The sequence below is a fragment of the Camellia sinensis genome, chromosome 1, assembly GCF_055761805.1.
Source record: "Camellia sinensis isolate YWXY chromosome 1, ASM5576180v1, whole genome shotgun sequence".
NCBI classification, from domain to species: domain Eukaryota; kingdom Viridiplantae; phylum Streptophyta; class Magnoliopsida; order Ericales; family Theaceae; genus Camellia; species Camellia sinensis.
Genome location: NC_138961.1, coordinates 7,800,629 through 7,809,626, shown reverse-complemented (window position 1 = coordinate 7,809,626; position 8,998 = coordinate 7,800,629). Strand labels below are relative to the sequence as shown.

At 32.4% G+C, this 8,998-nt stretch overlaps 1 long non-coding RNA gene across 1 annotated transcript; it reads left to right on the top strand.

The window, feature by feature from the left end:
• The first annotated feature begins 2,486 nt into the window (after positions 1-2,486).
• Positions 2,487-8,065, top strand: LOC114270471 (uncharacterized). The gene is made up of 3 exons (XR_014331144.1): positions 2,487-2,674; positions 5,753-7,107; positions 7,824-8,065. It is a non-coding gene; the product is annotated as an uncharacterized LOC114270471 (long non-coding RNA).
• The last annotated feature ends 933 nt before the right edge of the window (positions 8,066-8,998 follow it).

Here is an 8,998-nt window from a genome sequence, read left to right as displayed (position 1 = left end):
AATGTGTGGAGAAAAAGTGCAAAAGAATCATTTCATAAATTCTTGCTCAAATTTTATTATCCAAACAGTCTTAGGATAAATTATATCGATCTGACTAATTAATAAATTATAATTCAATAACAATTTTGGTATAATTATACCACATTTTTTTGAAATATAAATTTGATAATGTTTTATCTTTTTACACGTGGTGACACAAGAATAATGCGAAAAAAAATTGGTACAGGCTAGGGGGATAGGGGATCTGAAGTCCTTTTCGTCATGCTAGGGGTTTTGCTTTCTTTCTTTGTTTCTTTGTGGATTGATTAAAGAATGGTACTGTCGATAGTCATATTCACCATAATTTAGTTTGCAACCGTGCTAGAGGCCTCGAGGATTCGAGGCTCGAATCATGTTTTCTTTTTCTTTTCTGCTTTTTTGTTTGTTTTTGTTTTGGGTTTTTCTTTTCTTTTTTTTTTTTTTGAAAGGTGATTATGTGTACCCTAAATTTTAAATCTTAAAATCCTAAATCTTAAATCGTAAACCATAAAATGCTAAATCCTCAACCCTAAACCCTCAATCCTAAACCGTAAACCCCAAATCCCAAATCCTAAACCCTAAATCCTAAATGCTAAACCCTAAAACTCTAGACCCTAAACCTTAAACCCACTCCTACACATAATCTAGATAAATTTAGAAACACTACAACAAAAACACACTCTAGTGACACTATACTAGTGGCATCTTTTTGGAAGTGCTGGTAAAAAAAAAAAAAAAAGAAAAAGAAAAATCCAAACCAAAACATCTTTTTAGTGGCATCTTTTTAGAAAATGTCATAAAAATAATATTTAGTGGCACGTTTTTGAAAAATGTCACAAAACGACAAACATAAAAGGCTCTACTGACATTTTAATAAACAAGTGTCACAACACTACAACAAAAACACACTTTAGTGGCACTACACTAGTGCTATAGTGGCATGTTTTTAGAAAATGTCACAAAAATAATATTTGATGACCCATTTTAAAAAAATGCCACAAAACTACAAACATATAAGGCATTAGTGGCATTTTAATAAAGAAATGTCGCATCAATTTTATTGCATTTTATAAAAGAATGACACAATAAATTGTTTTAGTGACACATTTATCAACAGATGCCACTAAACTTTAGTAGCAATGACATTTTATAAAAAAATGTCACTAAATTAGATAGGTGCAAGTTACTTTTTATGACATTAGGTGAAAAGTGTCTTAAACAAATATTTTATAGCATTTTGAGAAATGCCACTAAGCCAAAAACTTTCCAAGCTATCTAATGGCATTTTTGGAAAAACAAAAAATGGCAATACATTTTCAAAATTTTTAAAATGCACAAAATAAATAAAAACAAATAAATTAAACTCAATATAACATGTTTTTTTTAATTGTACTTGCCATATGTACAAAATTGATTAGCGACTTTATATGACTTAATAGGAAAAATTAAATTTCAAATTACTCTCTTGTACAATGATAAAGTTTCTTGAATTTTAGTCCATATAGCTTCAATTAACCTGATTTTGACTCTGAATTTACCGATTTATCTCAATTTATTTCAATTGCTTATAATTGTTGAGTAAATTACATCAATAATACTTACATTTTGTTGTTCCATATAGTTTTAATTGATTCAATTTTAACACTTAATTTTAGATTTTACGTCAAATTAGTCGAATTAATAACATCTTTATGGTCTTTCATAGAAAATTTTCACTGGATTGGTTAAGGTGAAGTCACTGAATTGACCAAGTATTTTGTTAAGGTTAAGTCCTAAAACGATGACAGGTTGCATTTGTAATAAAAAAAAATGCTATCAATTGGACCAATTTGAGACAAAATAAAAAATTCAAGGTTAAAATCGATTCAATTGAAATTACAAAGACTAAAATGACATAAAAGGAATTTAGTCGCCAAAAGTTGTACAATAGGCGACTAAAAATTAAATTGGTCGGCATTGTTTCAGGTTTTAGCTACTAAATTTTTTTTAGTCACAATATATTATTAACTGGCGACTAAAAAAAAAATTTAGTTGCTAAATATGCCACAATATGCGACTAAATTTTTTTGGTTGGCATTAGTTCGTGTTTTAGGCTACTAAGATTTGTTTTAGTCGTGCTATATCAGTTTTTGCCTACTAAAATAAATTTAGTATAACTAGCATACTGTTTGCTATTAATTTTTATTTGGTCGGCAAATATTTATTTTCGGCGACCAAAATACTTTGTCGCTGTATAGTAATATTTGCCTATAAAATTAATTTATTCACTAAATAAAAAAATTAATTTTACTTTTTATCTTTGGTGACCAAAAAATTGGTCGGTAAATATTTATTTTCAATGACCAAAATACTTTTTGTCACCAAAAGTGGTATAATAGGCGACGAAAATTGAGATTGGTCAGCAATGATATCAATTTTTTTGGTGAAACTTTTTCAAATATGGAGGCAATTCACTAATGTTTTATTTTATTATGTTTTTTATATTTGTTTATATTAGTCTCTACATCCAAGCAAAAACAAGACCAGAGACTCATGCTCTCCCTCTCTCTCTCACGGATCATCATCGATCTTCCACTATCGCTCGCCGTCGATCTTCCACAGTCGCACATCGCTACCGCCGCTCGCTCGTCTCGCATGGCATCGCTTCAACATTGAGGTTTTTCTCTTCCTCTCCCTATCTTTCTCCCTCTCGGTCTCTGTTTTTCTGTATGTCTCCCTTTTTCTGTTTCCCCATTTCACTCTAGATCTAGGGTTTGCTTTTTTGTGGTGTAGGGTTTTTATTTATGTGAAATGTAACGCCCTCAAAATTAACCCATTATATATCATTGACATGCATTATTTAAAGAAGACATTTTATTAATTCATTCATCAGAGTACTACTAAATAATCGAATAAAATGCCCTACAGGCTTACATCTTTCCAAGCCAACACTTGGATACAAAAATACGAGTTCTAACTCAATACAAGAAAAGCCCTAGGCTTGAGTGTTTACATGTACTAACAAATAAAAGCAAACAACAGAAAAATAGTCTTCAGAATCCAAGTCCTTCCAAGCTAAGTCCTTGGAGGTAGCTTATCCCCTGAACCTGAAAATGATGTTCCCATAAAGGGTGAGCCACAGCCCAGTAGAAATATACTAAACCACATATAAGCAATGAATAAAGCAATAGCATTCAACAGATGGTTAACCAGGATAATCAATTACTTCATTTTACAGTCTCATGACACTATTGTCTAAGATACGTTTTACTTCCCAGTTTTATTAACATGGCTCAGAACCTGGCCAAACTTACAATAGTGAATTAAATATATCGAATTCACATCCTTCCAATATCAACAAACAAATGAGACTCAAGCTCAAATAAATCAAAACAGTTCATACTTCCAGATTGATACACATTTTAGTGTTGTATCAATAAAACACTTCTATATAAATAAGCACACATAAAAGTGATGCTAATGGAGTCCATCCCCTATCTCCTCCCAAACAAAATCCGGTTTAGAGGTCCATCCCCTATCTTCCCCTAAACCGTGGAGTACATCCCCTATCTCCTCCCACACACAAAACAATGTATGCAAATGCAATGCTCAATCAATACACGTAATTTCTATCAATGCAATAGTCAAAATTTATGACTTAACCAATGTGATTAGTTTCAGTTAATCCTAATCCACATGCATTGTCTACAACAATCACGACTATCCTCCACCGATAGCCCAAAACAGTTATTTCTAAACTGAAAATAACTATGTCCACAATTCAATAGACAAATGATTTCAAATTATCCAATTACGCCATTTAATCAATGAATTCCCCAATTCCATGAATTACTTATACAAATCAATTCAATAATTCAACTAGGGTTTTCCCCAAAATTTACCAAAGTATTCCCAACATATTAAAATACCAAAACTTAGAACATAACCTATAAATTGGAGTAGGAAATCCCTACCTCAGAGAAAACAACCCAAAAGGTGAAGACAGAGATGAGTGCCCAAAGACCAAAATGCTCCAAATTGCCAAATGTTCAGATTAAATGAAAGCTCTTGACTCCCTCTATCTTTTAAATAAAGCAACTAGGGTTGAAACACTCTCTAAACAGATCAAACCTAAGAGAGAAGGTGAGTAGGGAGAGAGAGAGGTCGAACCTAAGGTTTGGAATCAAAAGAATAAGAAAAAGACTGATCAAATCCCGCTGCTGTGTATTTAAACTGGACAGGCTCGCTCGAGCGAATACTTTGTCGCTCGAGCGACCAGACACAGAGAATCTACGCTCGAGCCAAGGAAGCCTTGCTCGAGCCAACAACCCAAAAGCTCGCTCGAGCGAAAGAAAGCTCGATCGAGCGAAGAACTCAAACCCTCAGGTCTGAAACCAGACTCACGCTCGAGCGAAGGAACTATTGCTCGAGCGAAGAACAAACTAACTCGCTCGAGCGAAGAAAAGCTCGCTCGAGCCAAGAATGCAAAGCTTCAGGTCCAACCCAGACGCAAACTCTCGCTCGAGCTACCAAACCCCGGCTCGAGCGAAGAACCAAAACAACATCTCGCTCGAGCGACAAACTCCTCGCTCGAGCGAATAACCAAAATTCTGGACAACAACACTTGGTTTCTAAACCCAACCAACCTGAACAAACCTGCCCAACACATCCTATAATTCCAAATGAGAAAATAAGGAACAACAACAACAACAACAATTATACAATGACAGAATCTACGGAACAGACCGGATACAATAATCAAATGGGAAAAGACCGGGGTCGCTATATGAAATCAATGAACCAATGATTGAAATAAAATGATTGAAGGAACGTTTAATTTATTGGGGGGGTTTTTTTTTTTTAGCCAGATTCAAGATTTCTCCATTTTCCCAAATTCACTCTAGTTTCCCATTTCACTGTCATGGTAGGCTGGTAGTAGATGGTGTAAATCTTGATCCATTGGTGGTGCCCATTGTGAATTTCCAATGAAAATGATTTGTGTAAACATCAAATTATATACAATTAATATAGTCAACTGACATATAATTTCCAGTGTAATTGTGGGTAATTTTTCTGCATATGTAGCATTATTGAAGACAAAAAATGCTACCTCACTCTTGGGGTAATTTTCGAGGTATAATTTTGTAAGCAACTCATTTTAAAAAACACACATCCTACTTACTTGGTATCATATTTCCCCTTTCATGCACGCTCTGTGTTTCTTTCTCCACCACACTCTCCCATGTGTTCTTTGTTTTTCCATTTTTCTCACGGTCCTGAGATAGACTCCAGAATGATTTATGGCTTTTGATTTATGGGCTTGAATAACATTTTGATATTTTCTTTTCATTTGAAGTGCATGTTAATTTGTTTATGTGAATGAGTTTTCTTAAAGATCATTCAACAAAATGCTCCAATTATAAATATCTGGTTATCCTCCTAGCTAGGTTAGATAGCTTTGCCACCATTGATGATTGATTGGCTCTTTGCATATGTATTGGTTTGATCTCAATAAAACTTTGCGTCGAACGTTAATTATATATGTTCTTTGAGTTTATACTCTGGAATTTGGATATATTCAGAACTTTTATTTTTCTTTTTTTTAAATTATTTATTTATTTTGGATTTTTCCTTTATTCCTTAGTTCTGTTTGTATGCTGGTTGAAATTTTAAATTATAGCATGATATTATTAGTTTAACTGTCATTCAGTTATGGAGAATTTTTTAACATTTACTCACTTTGTTTCACATGTAGGCTTTCATGTGTTTGGGCTCCACAAAGAGAAGTGGAACAAGATTTTGGAGCTACTACTCGCCACAAGCTTAATCTATTGCCTTACTTTGTACAATCACTATATCAGATATGTTCTGCCTCTCTTATCAAAACCGACTCATTTTCTTAGTCGCTCCGTTACATCTGGTCTCTTTCTTTCTGTTTTTGGTTTATTTTGATTCTATTTATCATGAATAAAATGTTTGGCAGTACTTTCCTAGGGTATATAAATTTGTCTATATGGGGAATTTCGAATCCCATGCTTACATAAATTTGTGTTTAATGGATAAATACTTCTCTTGTTTTCTATTATATATAACTCTGTATATATAGAACAGTCCAAGAGGTTTTGTTTTGCGGAAAAATCATTTTTACGACTTATTAAGGGTTCATGTGTTGGTGGAATGGTTGAAGTGTGAGAGAGATGAAGAGGATAAGAAAAGTGGTTGTGATGGAAAGTAGAAGAGAGAGGGAAGAGCAAGAAAAATTGTTAGGACAAAATTGATATTTTACGACTTATTTTTGTTGAACCACATTTTTTTTTTTGGTGTGGTAATGACGGGATGAGATGGTGAATGTACAAGTGGCAGCCACCGAGTTGTTGAATGTAATGCCAGGGCTCTCTCTCTCTCTCTCTCTCTCTCTCACACACACACACACAAATATGCACAAACACTTTTTTAGAAGTTGCCAAGGTGACTTTTTTATTTTTATTTTTAATGGTGTTTAATCTGTGTAATCTCATTTGCTGATTTTCTCTTTCCTACCCCACTTATAATATAATATAATTTTATTTGTGTGATTGGTAATATTTATTTGTTGTTTCAATCCTCTTGTATTGTTTCTTCCTATTTGTTGTTTAAAAGTGCTTCGTTGTAGCAGGGGCTACTGAGATTGAGCAGCCATGAGCATTAATTTATAGTGTTTCATGATATTGTTTTGTTTAAATATTTTGTTTTGAGCTATAACTGCAAGCCCTGTTTATTGCATTTGAACAAAGCTCATCTTTGAAGCTCCCTTAGTAATATTGAAAATCGCTTTAGAAAGTTCGAAGTTAATAATTTGGTAGCCATTATAAGAATGTGGTCTAAGTTATGGATTGGTGGCGAATTAAGTGGGTGATGCCAGGATCTCTTAGTGGATTGATAGTGGTGGTCTGGTTACAAATTCAAGAACCTGGGGAAAAAAGCCTGAAAGCTTTGTTGTTGGCAAGCTTGTGGTCTTTATGGAACCAGGTGCCACAGATTTATGCTATGGAAGCTGAAAATTCGAAGCTAAGGTCCAAAGGTTCCCATGTTGAGCATGCTACGAATAACTTGACAAACACATCTAACCAGGTAATTTTTTTAATAGAATTTGTAAGTTATTAATGTTTTCCTACACATACATATACATACATATATCTATGTGTGTGTGTTTGTAAAATTAATCAGTTCAAATTTGATTAGGTTACAACAACTTCTAGTCCTCTTGACATGGCAATTTGACATCAAGTATGGTCATTGTCATCGATACAAGATACCTCTCTTACTCAAGTACCCACTAGGAGCTAATCACATATATCACATTACTTCCAGCTTTATTTTAGAATAGCATGCAAAACTTGTCTTACAATTAACCAAGGAATGAATATTGCGGACCTAAATTCCATTGCTTAAATCTAGACAAAATGTGCTATATAGTCAAAATCATGACATGACGAAACTTGTGCTTTTTTAAAAATTTTTATTTTTATTTTTATTTTCTCGTGAAGCTTCAACAAGACATTTCTTCATCATTTATTGCCACATGGGCTCTTTCTGATTCTCTCAAAATATTGCTTGAAAGTAATTAGTTGATTGTCATTTTTCACAATTACATTTGATTTACATAGTTGAGGTTAGGGGATCATGATATTGATAATGGGCATGGTTTTGATTGTTGTTGATTGATGCCTTTAGTTGTTATTGATTTTTTAAGCTATTGTTTGATATGGTCTAAAGACTTACGGTTGTTACTTTTATATAATTTGTTGTAGTGTGGTGAACTAATTATGTTTATCTTTTGGATGCAGATTTTGCAAGTTATGAATGTTAGCCGAGAATATTTATACAAGTGAGAATTTGGGAACTGATTTTATTTTGATAATTTGTCTCTCCGGAAGATGGATATCACTATGACTTTTCAGAACTTATGGTTGGAATAATTTTCTTTTAAATTTTTTTTGCTTTAACTTTGTTGGTATGGTAGAATATTTTATAATTTTGGCAAGGGATTTTTATTGCAATATAAATAAATTTATATTTCAATAATAAATAATTGATTGTGGTTTGAATTTTTTTTGTTTTTGATGTGATGATCCTATGGTGGTAATATTTATTTATTATTATGAAAATATTACAAAATAAATGGATGTCAAATTAATATGGGATGTGGCAATTAATATTCAATTATTTATAAAATCGATTCAATTTTTACAGGCATTTACGCATGCTTAGTTGTAACTTTTAAAAGTGTCAATGAAAAGAACATATAATTGGCATTTTATAGTAGTAATAGTAGCTTTGCAAAGTGTCACTAAAATAAGTTCCAACAGCACTTATATCCATTTAATGGCACAAATGAATTGGATTTAGTGGCATTTATGAAGTTATAAATATCAATTGTGACATAACAAGCGTCATTAAAAATTCGTATCGTGGTATTTTTAAGATTGCAATTCTTCTTTAATGGCACTTGATAGCGTCACGAATAGTGTCTACCATGACATTAAAGTGTCACTGCGAGTTTTGAGTCATGATGGTGTAATGGTACTTACAAGTGTCACTAAAGTGCAACAAACTCTTTTTTTAATGGCTCTTAATAGTGTCCCAAATAGTATCCATTATGACATCAAAATGTCATTGAAAGTTTTCAGCCATGATAGTGCAGTGGCACTTGCAAGTATCTACCGTAGTACGGGTATAAATGGCACTTGTTAAAAATGTCACAAGACTAAAAAATGTCATTAAAAGAATAGTTTTGTGGCACTTTCAAATGTCACTAAACTAAAAAAATGTTGTAGTAAAAGTCTAATATTGTGAATTTTTATAATGCAAAAAATACAAAAAAAAATATATAAAAATTAAGTACATTTTCATATTTTGTTATATTTATTGATTTTTTTTTATAATTTTCTTTACAAATATTTTACTTTTTAGGTACATCTAAAAAAATAAAAAAATGATTAAAATATTAAAATGTTCAATA